We start from the raw sequence: 16,079 nt of genomic DNA, 5'->3' as shown, positions 1-16,079 counted from the left end.
GTCAGGTATGGTGGCTCAAGCCTATAATCCCAGCATTTTGGGAGGCCTAGGCTGGCGGATCACCTGAGGTCAGGAGTTTGAGACCAGCCTGACCAACATGGAGAAACCCCGTCTCTACTGAAAATACAAAATTAGCTGGGCGTGGTGGCGCACGCCTGTAATCTCAGCTACTCAGGAGTCTGAGGAAGAAGAATTGCTTGAACCCAGGAGGCAGAGGTTGCAGTGAGCTGAGACTGCACCATTGCACTCCAGCCTGGGCAACAAGAGTGAAACTCTGTCTCAAAAAAAAAAAAAAAAAAAAAAAATTGAGGTGCCTGGCATGGTGGTGGCTCATGCCTGTAATCCCAGCACTTTGGGAGGCCGAGGCAGGACAATCGCTTGAATCCGGGAGTTCGAGAGCAGCCTGGGCAACATAGTGAAACCTCATCTCTACAAAAAATAAACAAAATTGGCCTGGGATGGTGGCATGGCCCCTGTAAGTCCCAGTTGCTCAGGAGGCTGAGGTGGGAGGATTGGTTGAGCCCTAGAGATCCAGGCTGCAGTGAACAAAGATCAAATCACTGCACCCAGCCTGAACAACAGAGGAAGACCTTGTCTCTAAAAAGTAAATGGAAGACCAGACGCGGTGGTTCATGCCTGTAATCCCAGCATTTTGGGAGGCTGAGGTGGGCGTACCGCTTGAGGCCAGGAGTTCAAGACCAGCCTGGCCAGCATGGTGAAACCATGTCTCTACTAAAAATACAAAAATTAGCTGTATGTGGTGGCGCACGCCTGTAATCCCAGCTACTCAGGAGGCTGAGTCAGGAGAATTGCTTGATCCCAGGAGGCGGAGGTTGCAGTGAGCCAATCATACCACTGCACTCCAGCCTGGGTGACAGAGTGAGACCCTGTCTCAAAAAATTAAAATAAATGGAGGCAGAAGTCACATAACATAAAATGAACCACTTTAAAGTGGGTAATTCAGGGGCATTTAATACACCCTCACTGTTGTGCAACCATTGCCTCTGTCTAATTCTAGAACATGTTCATCCCTTCCAAAGGAGACCTCGTCCTCATCAGCAGTCACTCCCCATTCCCTTCCCCAGCCCCTGGCAACCCCTGGCTACTTCCTGTCTGTGGATCTGCCTGTCCTGGACATTTCATATCAATGGAATCTCACACTGTGTGACCTTTCATGCCTGGCTTCTCTCACTCAGTGTCATGTTTTCGAGTTTTGTGCACACGTGGTAGCACAGATCAGTGCTTCATGCCTTTTTTTTTTTTTTTTGAGCTAGAGTCTTATGTCTTATGTGTTACCCTGTCTTATGTGTTACCCTGTCGCCCACACTGGAGTGCAATGGCGCGATCTCGGCTCACTGCAACCTCCGCCTCCCGGGTCAAGCAATTCTCCTCCCTCAGCCTCCCGAGTAGCTGGGACTACAGATGTGCGCCACCACACCCGGCTAATTTTTGTATTTTTAGTAGAGACGGGGTTTCACTATGTTGGTCAGGTTGGTCTTGAACTCCTGACCTCATGATCTGCCCGCCTCAGCCTCCCAAAGTGCTGGGATTACAGGCGTGAGCCACTGTACCTGGCCTGCTTCATGCCTTTTTGTGGCTGCATCATATTCCATTGTGTGGGTGAACCACATTTTGTTGATCCTTCATCAGCTGATGGACATTTGCGCTGTTTCTGCTCATTTACCCATTTTGTAGTTGGAGAAATGAAGGCACAAACACGTCCCTGAAAGAACCACAGGTCAGCTCTTTGGCCTTTTTACTCTGGGGATGGAAATAAGGGCAGATACTAAGAAAGGCAAGAATTAAATATGGTAATCGCAGAGCACTTTGGGAGGCCAAGGTGGGCAGATCACCTGAGGTCAGGAGTTCAAGACCAGCCTAGCCAACGTGGTGAAACCCTGTTTCTACTAAAAATACAAAAGTTAGCAGGGTATGGTGCCATGTGCCTGTAATCCCAGCTACTCGGGAGGCTGAGGCAGGAGAATCGCTTGAACCCGGGAGATGGAGGTGGCAGTGAGCTGTGACTGTGTCACTGCACTCCATCCTGGGCAACAGAGTGAGACTCCATCAGAAAGGCAAGGCGAGGGGAGGGGAGGGGAGGGGAGGGGAGCCAAGAATTAAATATGATCAATTCCAGGTGAGTGAGTCTCCCAGGCAGTGGGAACAGCATGTGCAAACGCCCCGAGGTGGGAATACACAGTTGTACTCAAGGGAAAGCTGGCATGGAACAAGTGAGCGGGGAGAGGAAGAGGGGGATAGATGGCAGCTGCTGGGGGGCCTGAGGGTATGGGGAAGGATCTAAGATGAACTCAGATGGGATAACAGAGAGAGATTGAGAGATGCAGGAAGAGAGAGGGAGCGAGACTGGGAGAACAAGGAAGAGATAGGGCCTCAGCATCTCAAGGCCTGGCCCCAAGTAGCCAAGGAGTCCTGGTCCTCACCAAGTCCCTGCACCCCAGACTGCTCTCTGATACCTTGACTGCATCGGCAGTGGCAACCACCACGTGCCCAGAAGGATGTCAGTACACGGTAAGTGCTCCAAAAATGTTGAGTGAATGGATGAACACAGGAATGGATGGATGGGTGGGTGCGTGGTAGATGGATGGGTGGGTGGATGAATAGGTGGATTGGTGGATGGATGAGTGGGCGGGTGTGGATAGATGGGTGGATGAGTGGATGGTAGATGGATGGACGGTGGGTGGTGGATGGATAGGTGGATGGATGGGTGGATAAGTGGATGGTGGATGGATGGGTGTGTGGGTAGATAGGTGGATGATGGATGGATGGGTGGATGGGTGGATGAGTGGATGGTAGATGGATTGGTCGGTGGGTAGATAGGTGGATGGATGGATGGCGGGTGGGTAGATAGAGGATGGGTGGATGGTGGATGGGTAGATGGTGGATGGATGGGTGGATGGTGGATGGGTGGATGGTGAATGGGTGGATGGTGGATGCATGGGTGGGTGGGTAGATAGGTGGGTGGGTGGGTATATAGGTGGATGGGGGTATGTTGGATGGATGGGTGGATGGGTGGATGAGTGGATGAGTGGATGGTGGATGGATGGGTCGGTGGGTAGATGGATGGATGGATGGTGGATGGGTAGGTGGTAGATGGATGGGTGGATGGTGGATGGATGGGTGGATGGTGAATGGGTGAATGGTGGATGCATGGGTGGATGGGTAGATGGATGGATGGTGGATGGGCAGATGATGGATGGGTAGATGGTGCATGGATGGATGGATGATAGACTGATGGATGGATGATGGATGGATGGGGGATGAGTGGATGGTGGATGGGTGGATAGATAGGTGGGTGGATGGATGGATGGTAGATGGGTAGATGGTGGATGGATGGGGGATGAGTGGATGGTGGATGGGTGGATGGATGGGTGAGTGGGTAGATGGGTGGATGGCTGAGTAGATAGAGGGAGAAAGACCTGACACTCAGGTTGGCTCCATGGAAGCAGCATCTCCCACCTTCCAGCAGATGACTGAGTGGTGTCTGGTGGAGGAACTTGTCCAGCCCTTCCGGAGGTCTTACCCACCCCTCTGCAGCCTCAGAAGACACCCCCAGGGTGGAGGCCGCAAAGTGGAGGCTGGACAGGGTGCTAGGAGTGTAGGCCAAGCAGGGGCGGGCCGGCTGGGTACCAGATGCCGCTACCTGCCTCTGCCGCTGAGTCAGCATCACCATGGCAACTGGCCCTGCCGGATGCTTCTCTGGGCACATCCCCGTCACTGCAGCCACCACCGTCACAGCCGCCTCCTCACAGGGGGCAGGGGCAGGGGGAGCAGCTATTTTTACCCAGTTTGTGTGCAGCACTCAGGGGCCAGGGTGCTCACCTTCCCTATCCCCCCTCCCCGGTTCGTGTCAGCCCTACCATCTCCTGAAGGGGGTTTGGGGGGATGTTGTCACCTGGGGTGGGCATTGTGAGAACAGATGAGGGACATGTACAAGGGCTGAGTGGCTGGACTGCAGGAGAGAACAGAGCCAGAGGCAATGACAGGGAAGACTGGGCATAGCAGGGAGCCACAGAGGGTGTGCGGAGGCCAAATGGGCACTCACAGAGGGCACAACAGGGATCCCTGTGACCCCGGGCAACCTCTACATCCCCAAAGCCTCCCCTGCCGCTTCTGGAGAATGAATAATGGTGAGAAAACGGAGGCAGGGAGAGCAGTCACGGGCTCCACCTGGGCTGGCCAAGGACTCAAGCCACCCCCCACCCTCCCTGCTTAGGATCTGGAGGCCCCTGTAATCCCCCATCTCTCCTCACCCCACGCTACGCCTCCTCCTGGATGTTCCCTTCACACACCTCAAATTCAGCTCGGGCACAGTGGCTTACGCCTGTAATCCCAACACTTTAGGAGCCCGAGGCTAGTCAATCACGAGGTCAAGAGGTCGAGACCAGCCTGGCCAATATGGTGAAATCCTGTCTACTAAAAATACAAAATTAGCTGGGCGTCGTGGCGTGCGCCTGTAATCCCAGCTACTCCGGAGTCTGAGACAGAAGAATCGCTTGAACCTGGTAGGCGGAGATTGCAGTGAGCCAAGATCGCACCGCTATACTCCAGCCTGGGTGGGTGACAGAGAGAGAGACTGCGTCTCAAAAAACAAACAAACAAATACTTCAAATTCCTACCCAAGGCCTTTGCACGTGCTACTCCAGTTTTCAGAAACACCCTTCCCTGGGGCATCCTCATGGTGGCCCTGCTGCTAGTATCATGGGTCCTCTGGCCCCCCCGACCCCACACTCCCCCCGCCTGCTGTCATTTGCTTTCTCACCACCTGACTTTATTTTTTATTTATTTTGAGATGGAGTCTCGCTCTGTCACCCAGGATGGAGTGCAGTGGCGCGATCTTGGCTCACTGCAAGCTCTGCCTTCTGGGTTCACGCCATTCTCCTGCCTCGGCCTCCCGAGTAGCTGGGACTACAGGCCCCCGCCACCATGCCCGGCTAATTTTTTTGTATTTTTAGTAGAGACGGGGTTTCACTGTGGTCTTGATCTCCTGACCTTGTGATCTGCCCGCCTCGGCCTCCCAAAGTGTTGGGATTACAGTGAGCCACCGCACCCGGCCCTCACCACCTGACTTTATATCATTCCTTTCAGTTGTTCCCGTCTCAAGAATAAGGGGCCACTGAGTCACCTCACAGCACATGGCCCACACCTCACTTCACTGGGCCCTTCTCTGAAGTTTCAGGGACAGGGCGGGGACTTGGGTTGACGGATGGCTCCAAAGGCAGGGATGACCTTCCTTTCAGGCCACAGGGCCTTGTCAGAAGTCAGCAGTCAGTGGGTGAGCCCGGCCTGGAGGCTAAGATCAGGGCCAGGAGTTATCCCACCACAGGCTCCTCCCCGAAGCCGCCTTCTCCCGGAAGCCTGCCTAGGTGCCTCCAGGCCACACCCGGGGCTCCACCTTTCTTACCTGGTTGTCTCTCTGTCTGTCTTCCTCCTAGACTTTTTTCCTTCCTCCCTCTCCCGCAGTCCCTCCCTCCAACTCATTTTTTTTTTCTCTTGGTTTATTTCCAAGCCACGATATTGCTTTTCTCTTCCCCTATCTCCAATCTTTGGCCCTCCCATCAGGAGGCCCGATTTAGTACAGCCTCACCCAGAACGTTGGGGCCGTTCCCTTGGCCTCGATATACCCACTCAACAAATGGGCTTGTCCTAGAGCTTAAGGCCTGCCCCTGGGAGTAAGGGGAATTCCGGTGGCGGACACCCTTCCCCATCCCCGGTTCAAGGCCCCGGCGGGGAAGGAGTTAAGCACGCGCCGTCCCTTCCCCCCAGCTCTGCATTTAATTAGCAGTCCGGTGGGGCGGCCTCGCCGGGCGGGTGGGGGAAAGGGAGGGAGGGGGTGGAGAGGAGATCGGGGGAGACGGGAGGGAGGAGAAGGAGATGGAAGAGGGGAGGGGAAGCTGAAGAAGGAGGGGAAGTGAGAGGAGGGGATTGAAGGACGGGAGGAGAGGAGCGGGCGGGGGAACCAGCCCAGGAATCACAGCCCGCCTCGCAGGTGCCCCCGCGCCAGCCTGTTTCTTGGGGTGGAGTCCCCTCCCACACCCCCTTTTCAAGGCGGAGCCCAGCGCCCACACTAAATGTCAACTCTCCCCATTATCCGGTTGAGGAAACTGAGGCCATGCAGAGGTGGTGATGTGCCAGGTCGCAGCTCGGGGCAAACGTTTATTCGCAGGTATTTGCGCAATGGAAAACAAGCCCAAACCAGCACCAGGTCGTCGGGCGACCAGGAGGAGCCGGGAGGGGGCGGCAGTGTGGGACGCACGCTGGCGGGCTTAGCACCAGCCAGGCCACGCCCGTTCCCGTGCCTCAATTTCCCTCTCTGCACAGCTCCCAGTAAACTGCTTGCAGGGCCGGCCGCCCCCGCCCCCGCCCCCGCCCCCATCCCCATCCCCGCGGCCTCCAGCGCCGCGTGGGGTGGGGGCCGGGCGGCCGAAGCCTCCGCGTCTACGCAGCACCAAATAGCCCTGACGTCGGCGCTGACGCCACCCGCCAGCTCGCGGCGGGGTCCGGCAGCCCCGGGAAATTAACTCTTCCACTGCTAAGGACAGCGCCCCTCCCCCTGAATTCTTCCTCCCCCTTCCATTAGGGGAGGGGCCGCACGCCTAGGACCCAGCAGCTGGGCGAGGCCGGAGGCCTCGACCAGCCTCCAGGCCTCTGCCCGCGCCGTTCCCACCGCCTGGAATGCGCCTCCCGCCCCTACCCAACCCCGTGTTTACTGCGACTTCCCTCCCTTCGGCCTGGCCCTGACCCCTCGGGGCAGGGCGTGTCCCTGTCTGGCTGCTAGTCCCGGCCCGGGGTGGGGTCCTCTCTCCCCAGCAACTGGCTGTTTCCAACTCAGTGGCTTTCCCCCCATTTTTCATTTGAGAACCATCGAAGACCAGGGAACTTTTGGACGTCACCTGGCCAGGGACTGAACGGCGCCGGCCCAGCTCCTGGGGCTCCCCGCCCCCACCCCTGTACGGAGGGGGGTGCCCAGTCTCCCGGCGGCGGAGAGGACCCCGCAGGCCCCGCCCTGCCCCAGGGGAAGTGAGAATAGGGCGCCCACCCCCGCATTTTCGCCACTTCCTCCCCGGGAGAGCTAGAGGCGAGGAGCAGGGGGGGTGGCGGGAGGAAGGGGATGCGGGGGCAGCGGGAGGCGGGAAGGCGTGGGAGTTGAGGGAATCGGCCTCGGGTGCAGCAGGCGGGCGGGGGGTCTCTCCACTAATAATCATTGTGTAGCGCTTAAGGGCCCCATGTGCACGGCCTTTGGTACCACTCTGACAACTTTGGGGTTCCCCCAAAGTTGCTCCTTCCTTGGGGTCCCTTCTGAATCAACGCGGACCCTGCCGGTGTCTTCCCATCCCCGCAGCCTGGGGCAGCCGTCTTCTCTCCACCCCCTCTGCCGCCTGCCTTGCCCCCAGTTCCATCTACTCCCCAGCTAGGGGCCCAGATCCCTTCCGCTGGCTGGGGGCCAGGTCTAGCGCCCCTCTGCACCAGTCCGGACCCCTAAACTCGTTCCGGGAGCCCCCAGTCCTCGTGCAGAAATGCAGCCCACGGTGTGCAGGGCCAACTGGCTTCGAATCTGCCTTCCACATACTGAAGCCTTTCTTGGTTGACAGCCTCAGTTTGTCCATCCGATAAAAGGGGACAAAGCGTATCTACATGGCTCAGGCCTGTAATCCCAGCACTTTGGGAGGCCGAGACGGACGGATTACTTGAGGTCAGGAGTTCCAGACCAGCCTGGCCAACATGGTGAAATCCCGTCTGTACAAAAATACAAAAATAAGCCGGGCGTGGTGGCCCATGCCTGTAATCCCAGCTACTCAGGAGGCTGAGGCAGGAGAATCACTTGAATCCGGGAGGTGGAGGCTGCAGTGAGCCGAGATGGCGCCATTGCACTCCAGCCTGGGTGATAGAGCAAGACTCCGTCTTAAAAAAAAAAAAAAAAAAAAAAAAGCATGCCTGGAGAATGGGTTTCTCATCTTGGCAGCATGAATACTTATGCTCATTCGTTAATTCATCCATTCATTATTTCACAAACTCATCCATTATGCTACTTACTGCATTCATTCCTTTACTCATTCACTCATTCATTGATTCAAACGCCACAGACAGCCTGGGAGGGCGGCGAGCCACAGGGGCCCACATCTCAGTGTGGACAGACTCAGGGGCCCACAGGACCGTGGGTGGGGACAGCCCCAAGGCTGCAAATAAACGTTTTTCCTGAGCTGCATCCTGGCATGTCACCAAACCAAAACGAAGCCTCCCCAGAGAGGCCCCCGTGGGGTCCCCTGCCCAAGAGGCAGCTGCCTGCCACCTCCCCCACCCCTCCCCATTCAGGCACTACCCTACCCTCAGTCTGTCAGCGGGGAAATGGCTCAGTACCTAGAAAAGCCACGAGTATGTGGTCGGATGCAGGCGAAACCCACACATCATGGTGGGGGGCGGGGGCACCTACAATAATGGGTTCCATGTTAACAAATCAACACACATTCCTCAAGCGCCTACTGTGTGCTGGGACCCACGGGACTGGAGCATCCGCCAAGTGGGTCCCTGTGGCCCCTCCTGCCCTTCTGCTTGGGGCTTCCCTGCCTTTGATAAGACTCAGACATTCGAGGTCCAGCCCCAGCCCTGAATGTTCCTGAGGCGGGAATGCCTGACTTTGCTCTCATTTCATAGTTTTTTGGTTTCCTTCTATTTATAGCAAGAGAAACTGGTTTTCCATTCTTGGTGGTGACATGAAGGTTCCCCTTTGAAATATATTTACTGAAGTAAAAACAGAAAAGGGGGCCAACTTAAAGGAAAATCGTGAGACCAACCTGCAGCATGCTTCTGTAATGACCTTGCTTCCAGTCCCCCAGAACATCACCTCCAGGCGGTGAGGCACCACCTGCCCAGCACACAGCGGGCACCCAGTAGAGCATGGTCACCGGGTGCAGTGGCTCACATCTATAGCCCCAGAACTTTCGGAGGTCGAGGCAGGCAGATCACTTGAGGTCAGGAGTTCCAGACCAGCCTGGCCAACATGGAGAAACCCCGTCTCTACTAAAACTACAAAAATTAGTCGGTGTGGTGGCAGGTGCCTGTAATCCCAGCTACTCTGGTGGCTGAGGCACAAGAATCGCTTGAACGCGGGAGGCAGAGGTTGCAGTGAGCTGAGAACGCACCACTGCACACCAGCCTGGGAGACAGAGTAACACTGTCTCCACAAAAAAAAAAAAAAAAAAGGCATTGTTGAATCGATGAATGATGGTATGTGAGTTTGGTCCAAAACAACCAAGAAAGAGACAAAAAACCAAACCAACTTTTTTTTTTTTTTTTGAGACAGGGTCTCACTCTGTTGCCCAGGCTGGAGTGCAGTGGCGCGATCTAACCTTACTGCAACCTCTGCCTCCCAGGTTCAAGTGATTCTCCTGCCTTGGCCTCCCGAGTAGCTAGGATTACAGGCACGCACCACCACACCCAGCTAATTTTTGTATTTTTAGTAGAGATGGGGTTTCACCATGTTGGCCAGGCTGCTCTTGATCTCCTCACCTTGTGATCCACCCGCCTTGGCCTCCCAACCAGCTAATTTTTATATCTGTTTGTAGAGATGGGTTCTTGCTATGTTGCCCAGGCTGCTCTTGAACTTCTGGGCTCATGAGATCCATCTGAAACCCAAAGGGCTGGGATTACAAGCATGAGCCACCCTGCTCAGACTACAAACCAATTTATCTTTTTTTTTTTTTTTTTTTTTTTGAGACAGAATCTCGATCTGTCGCCCAGGCTGGAGTGCAGAGGCGCGATCTCGGCTCACTGCAAGCTCTGCCTCCCGGGTTCACACCATTCTCTTGCCTCAGCCTCCCGAGTAGCTGGGACTACAGGTGCCCGCCACCACGCCTGGCTAATTTTTTTTTTTTTTTTGTATTTTTAGTAGAGACGGGTTTTCATCATGTTAGCCAGGATGGTCTCGATCTCCTGACCTTGTGATCCACCTGCCCCGGCCTCCCAAAGTGGTGGGATTACAGGCATGAGCTACCGCGTCCGGCCTCTTTTTTTTTTTTTTTTTTTAAGAGACAGGGGTATTGTTACGTTGACCAGGTTGGTCTTGAATGCTTGGCTTCAAGCAATCCTCCTGCCTCAGCCTCCCAAAGTGCTAAGATTACAGGGATAAGCCACTTTGCCTGGCCCAAACCAATTTCTGAAGTTGGGCTAAAGAAAGCAAATTCACCACCCTCTGATTCCCAAACCCTCTGGTTTTCCAATATCTACCTGTGAAATGGCCTAACCCAGGCCTAGGCATATAGGAAGTGCACATTAAATGCATGCTGGATAAGTACAGGGGTCCTGCCTGTCCTAGGGTGGAGTAGGAGGGTAAGTGGTATGGGAAGTTCTTTTCTCCTTGTGCTATAAGAGGCTTTGGAGACTGATTCTAGATGGTCAATCAGCAAACACTTGACTGAACCATTCTTCTAGGCCTGCCCAGTTAGTAAAAATGGTCATAAAGCTGGCAGAGCCAGGTTCAATCTGGTTCCATCAATGCTGAAGGGAGGCTGACTGTGCCTCAGTTTCCTCATCTGTAAAATGGTTTTGTGAGGCAGGATGGATCCGGTGCCAGTCCAGAGGGCAGGGCCTGGGTCCCCTCCGAGAGGCTGGGCAGACACCTGCGCTGGACTGGGGACAGACTGTGTTTCCTGCTCCTGGAGAGGGCGGAAGCCTGGCAGGAGGGGAACAGAGAGGCCTCAGCCTTCTCGGGTAACTTGATCCTCAGGAATGTTTGGGCCAGACAGCGCCCCCAGCCCGAGTCTGGCGCCCGGCCCCCGACCGCCCTCCGGGGGTCCCCGTCGGGGCACTTTCCCTGCAAGCCCCGCCCCTACCAGCCTAAGGGTCCTAAGCGCCGGTTTAGAATCCTCACAAGCCCCACCTCCCCGCTGTGGGGTCTTGAGTGCCTGGCTCCACCTCATCCCTGCGGTTGCCTGCTTAACTCGTTTTTCTTTGGGGCTTTCCGATTTATCAAGGTGATTTTTGGTTTCTGGGTGTTCAACTAAGACTAAAAATTAAACTGCAGCCTCAACTTACCCGGGCCCAAGTGATCCTCCCACCTCACCCTCCCAAGTAGCTGGGACCACAGGCATGTACCACCATGCCCAGCTAACTTTTTTATTTTTGTAGAGAAGAGGTCTCGCTAGATTGCTCAGGCTGGTCTCAAACTCCTGGGCTCAAGCGACCCTCCCGCCTCGGCCTCCCAATGTGCTGGGATTACTGGCGTGAGCCACTGTGCCCGGCCTGCAGGTTGCTATAAACAAGAAATCTCTTTGCGCTGTGGAAGGACTACAGCCGCAGCGATTCAAACCCCGGTGGCAGCGCAGCGTCAAGTTCCGTTTCTGTTTGGAGCGCAGGGTTCTCTCTGGCCTGGCCTGTACGACTCTGGGCACGTCACCTGCCCCCTCCAGACACTGTCCTGAGAAGTGGGATAACGTCCCTCGCCACTGGTGGAGCTGCTGCTGGGATAAAGGTGAAAATGCAGAGTCCGGGACCAAGCCCTATTGTTGCCCCAACCTCATCTGCAACTTTCACTGCCTTGGAGACAAATCCCTCCCGAGCAGAGGTGGAGGCCTCGGCACTCCCCTTCTCTTCCTTTGGCACTCACTGGCTTCCCAATCCAGTCCCACCTGCCTCCCCACCTTCTAGAAATGTGTCCAGCTGGCTCCTGTCCTGGGGCCTTTGAACTGGCTGTTCCTACTACCGGAACACTCTGATCCCCCAGTATTTGGCAATTAGGTCCAGCTTGTCTGTCATTTGGTGTTACATCCTGGGCCACCCCTCCCAGATTACCCGACTCTAAAATACCAGCCCCCTCCATTACCATCTATGGCGGGGACACCATTGATTCTCCTGAAAACTGCGCTGCTCTGGCTCTCCCTTGGTGTGGGGGCCTACAAAGGTGCAGATGTTGGTCTCATTCATGTGTGCCCTTTCCCCTGGCTTACTGTAGGTGCTCAATCAGTGTATGTGGAGTGAATGAAAGAAAGTTCTCTCTAGTTAATTGCGTGGGACTAGCTGATGGAGTTAGACACTCCATGCCCATATGTCCAAAGTGGCTTCAGATCTGCCCCTGAGGAACTCCCATTCTGGGAGGACAGAGCTGGACCAACAGGTGCTGTAGGTTCAGGGCTGGGACCAATGGAAGGACAGGAATGGGGTGTCCGGGAGAGCTCTCTGGCTGGGAGAAGGAAGGAGAGGGTGGGAAAGGGAATTGAGGCGGAGCAACAGAAAACGTAAAGAAAAAGAAAAAGGGGGCCGGGCGCGGTGGCTCACGCCTGTAATCCCAGCACTTTGGGAGGCCGAGGCGGGCGGATCACAAGGTCAGGAGATCGAGACCACGGTGAAACCCTGTCTCTACTAAAAATACAAAAAATTAGCCGGGCGCGGTTGTGGGCGCCTGTAGTCCCAGCTACTCGGGAGGCTGAGGCAGGAGAATGGCGTGAACCCGGGAGGCGGAGCCTGCAGTGAGCCGAGATCGCGCCACTGCACTCCAGCCTGGGCTGGGCGACAGAGCGAGACTCCGTCTCAAAAAAAAAAAAAAAAAAAAAAAAAAAAGAAAAAGAAAAAGGGAGGCTGGGTGCAGTGGCTCAAGCCTGTAATCCCAGCACTTCGGGAAGCTGAGGCAGGCGGATCATGAGGTCAGGCATTCAAGACCAGCCTGACCAACATCGTGAAACCCTGTCTCTACCAAAAAATACAAAAAAATTAGCCGGGTGTGTTGGCGTCTGCCTGTAATCCCAGCTACTTAGGGAGGCTGAGGCAGGAAAATTGCTTGAACCCGGGAGGGAGAGGTTGCAGTGAGCCAAGATCAAACCACTGCACTCCAGCCTGGGCGACAGAGTGAGACTCCATCTCAAAAAAAAAAAAAAAAAAAAAAGGAGCCCTTGGGGGTGGCAAAGGCAGCTTCACACACTTAGGGGCCAGAAGAGGCCTTCCCCATCCTGCCCTGAAGACCTCTCTATCCCCTTCTATGGAGGAGACAGAACAAGACACAGATGGGGGACAGACAGGTCTTAGCCAGATGGAGAGGATCGATGGCAGTCCTAGGGGACACGGTCAGGAAGGGTTTCTTGGAGAAGGGGGCACTGGTGGTGGGTTTTGAAGGATGAATAGGAGTTCGCGAAGAGTGTAAGGGTATTCCAAGATGAGAGAACTCAAAACCAAAGAACTGAAGTTACGTTCGGCCAAATAATACAAGCATAGAAAGCATTTATTGACCCCTTACTATTGTTTTCTTTCTTTCTTTCTTTTTTTTTTTTTTTGAGATGGAGTCTCACTCTGTTGCCCAGGCTGGAGTGCAGTGGCGCGATCTCAACTCACCGCAACCTCCTACTACTGGGTTCAAGTGATTCTCCTGCCTCAGCCTCCCGAGTAGCTGGGACTACAGGCGCGCGCCACCGTGCTCAGCTAATTTTTGTATTTTTAGTAGAGACAGGGTTTCACTATGTTGGCCAGGCTGGTCTCGAACTCCTGACCTCGTGATCTGTCCGCCTCAGCCTCCCAAAGTGCTAAGATTACAGGCGTGAGCCACTGCACCTGGCCTGACCCCTTACTATTTCTTCAAATCCAATAAAAATCGCAATACTCCACAAAGTAGGTAGGCTTATTTGCTCAATTTTCATGAAGGAAAACAGGCTCCAAGAGGTAACAGGCCTCTGCATCTCACCTGCCTTCCTCCAGGAAAGTGCTCCACTCAGCTCAGGCTGTCTCAGCCCACAATTAACCAGATCATCCCCCCAGCTGCCAAGGCTGAGGCCCAAGGTCAGGGCAGGGCCTCTGTAGGCTGCCCACTCACCCTCCTGCCTCAGGGAGAGGCATAAGCCCATCTCCTCCACTCTGGCCCCACTGCACGGGGCCCAGAGACGGGTTCCCAGGGAAGGGCTGGCTACAGGTCTGGGGGCTGGATCTTGTCCCACTAGGAATCTCTTTGTCCAGGGTAGAACCTGGGCCAGAGAGCACAGAGACCCACGGATCTGAGTATGTATCTATGTGTGTGTACCTGTGTCTGTCCATACAACACAAATATGGACACACACAGGTGCACACACAGACATACACTCCAATAGGCAGACAGACACCTTCCTAACCTATCTAGAGACAAAACAAACCCACAGCCCCAGTTCCCTGAGGTGCACACACAGACATACACTCCAATAGGCAGACAGACACCTTCCTAACCCATCTAGAGACAAAACAAACCTACAGCCCCAGTTCCCTGCCCTGGCAATTCGGATCCCAGGCCTGCCAGGCCAGGTCTTTATTATTATTATTATTATTATTATTATTATTAAGGCAGAGTTTCGCTCTTGTTGCCCAGGCTGGAGTGCAATGGCGCAGTCTCGGCTCATCGAAACCTCCAGCTCCTGGGTTCAAGCGATTCTCCTGCCTCAGCCTCCCAAGTAGCTGGGATTACAGGCATGCGCCACCATGCCTGGCTAATTTTGTATTTTTAGTAGAGATGGGGTTTCTCCATGTTGGTCAGGCTGGTCTTGAACTCCCTAACTCAGGTGATCCGCCTGCCTTGGCCTCCCCAAGTGCTGAGATTACAGGCGTGAGCCACCCCGCCCAGCCTATTATTATTATTATTATTGAGACGGATTCTCACTCTGTTGCCCAGGCTGGAGTGCAGTAGCACAATCTTGGCTCACTGCAGCCTCCATATCCCAGGTTCAAGCAACTCCCCTGCCTCAGCCTCCCCAGCAGTAGGGACTAAAGGTGTGTGCCGCCATGCCCAGCTAATTTTTGTATTTTTAGTAGAGATGGGGTTTCACCATGTGATCCACCGCCTTGGCCTCCCAAAGTGCTGGGATTACAGGAGTGAGCCACCATGCCCGGCCAGGTCTTTTTTATTATTATTATTATTTTGAGACAGAGTCTTGCTCTGTTGGCCAGGCTGGAGTGCAGTGGCATGATTTCAGCTCACTGCAACCTCCATCTCCTGGGTTCAAGTGATTCTCCTGACTTTCTCCAGAGCAGCTGGGATTACAGGTGCGCTCCCCACGCCTGGCTAACTTTTGTATTTTTAGTAGAGACAGGGTTTTGCCATATTGGCCAGGCTAGTCTTGAACTCCTGACCTCAGATGATTTGCCCGCCTCAGCCTCCCAAAGTGCTGATTACAGGTGTGAGCCACCTCGCCAGCCTATTATTTTTTTTCTTTTCTTTTTTTTTTTTTGAGATGCAGTCTCACTCTGTTGCCCAGGCTGGAGTGCAATGGTGCAATCTCAGCTCACTGCAACCTCTGCCTCCCAGGTTCAAGTGATTCTCCTGCCTTAACCTCCTGAGTAGCTGGGATTACAGGCACCTACCACTACGCCTGGCTAATTTTTTTTTCTTTCTTTTATTTGAGACAGAGTCTTGCTGTGTTGCCCAGGCTGGAGTGCAGTGGCACAATCTCGGATCACTGCAAGCTCCGCCTCCCAGGTTCACGCCATTCTCCTGCCTCAGCCTCCCGAGTAGCTGGGACTACAGGTGCCCACCACCACACCCGGCTAATTTTTTTTTTTTTTGTATTTTTCAGTAGAGACGGGGTTTCACCGTGTTAACCAGGATGGTCTGGATCTCCTGACCACGTGATCCGCCTGCCTCGGCCTCCCAAAGTGCTGGGATTACAGGCGTGAGCCACCGCGCCCAGCCTAATTCATTTTCAATAGAGACAGGGTTTCACCATGTTAGTCAGGCTGGTCTCAAACTCCTGACCTCAGATGCCTGCTTCAGCCTTCCAAAGTGCTGGGATTACAGGCAAGAGCCACCGCGCGACCAACAGGCCACCTCTCTTGGCGATGAGGACAGCCTCCCCTATGGCCTTCATGCCCCAGGGCCCAGCTGGAGGCAGAGCCAGGTGAGTAAGGACAGTAGAAAAGGAGTAACGAATGCCCACTGGCCAGGCAGACAAACTGAGGCTAGAGACCACCCACACAAGCAACCTTTTGTTGCATTCGCCTTTTTTATTTTTATTTTTTGAGACTGGAGTCTCACTCTGTCTCCCAGGCTGGAGTGCAGTGGCACAATCTCAGCTCACTGCAACCTCTGCCTCCCAGGATCAAGCGATTCTCATGTCTCAGCC

The 16,079-nt window shown here is 54.6% G+C and overlaps 1 long non-coding RNA gene across 1 annotated transcript; it reads left to right on the top strand.

Moving 5' to 3' along the window:
- The first annotated feature begins 2,300 nt into the window (after nucleotides 1-2,300).
- Nucleotides 2,301-13,330, top strand: LOC144336875 (uncharacterized). The gene is made up of 2 exons (XR_013409283.1): nucleotides 2,301-3,832; nucleotides 13,141-13,330. It is a non-coding gene; the product is annotated as an uncharacterized LOC144336875 (long non-coding RNA).
- Nucleotides 13,331-16,079: the final 2,749 nt, after the last annotated feature.

This window comes from Macaca mulatta, chromosome 19 (genome assembly GCF_049350105.2).
Source record: "Macaca mulatta isolate MMU2019108-1 chromosome 19, T2T-MMU8v2.0, whole genome shotgun sequence".
NCBI lineage: Eukaryota > Metazoa > Chordata > Mammalia > Primates > Cercopithecidae > Macaca > Macaca mulatta.
This window is presented reverse-complemented; position numbering and strand designations above follow the sequence as displayed.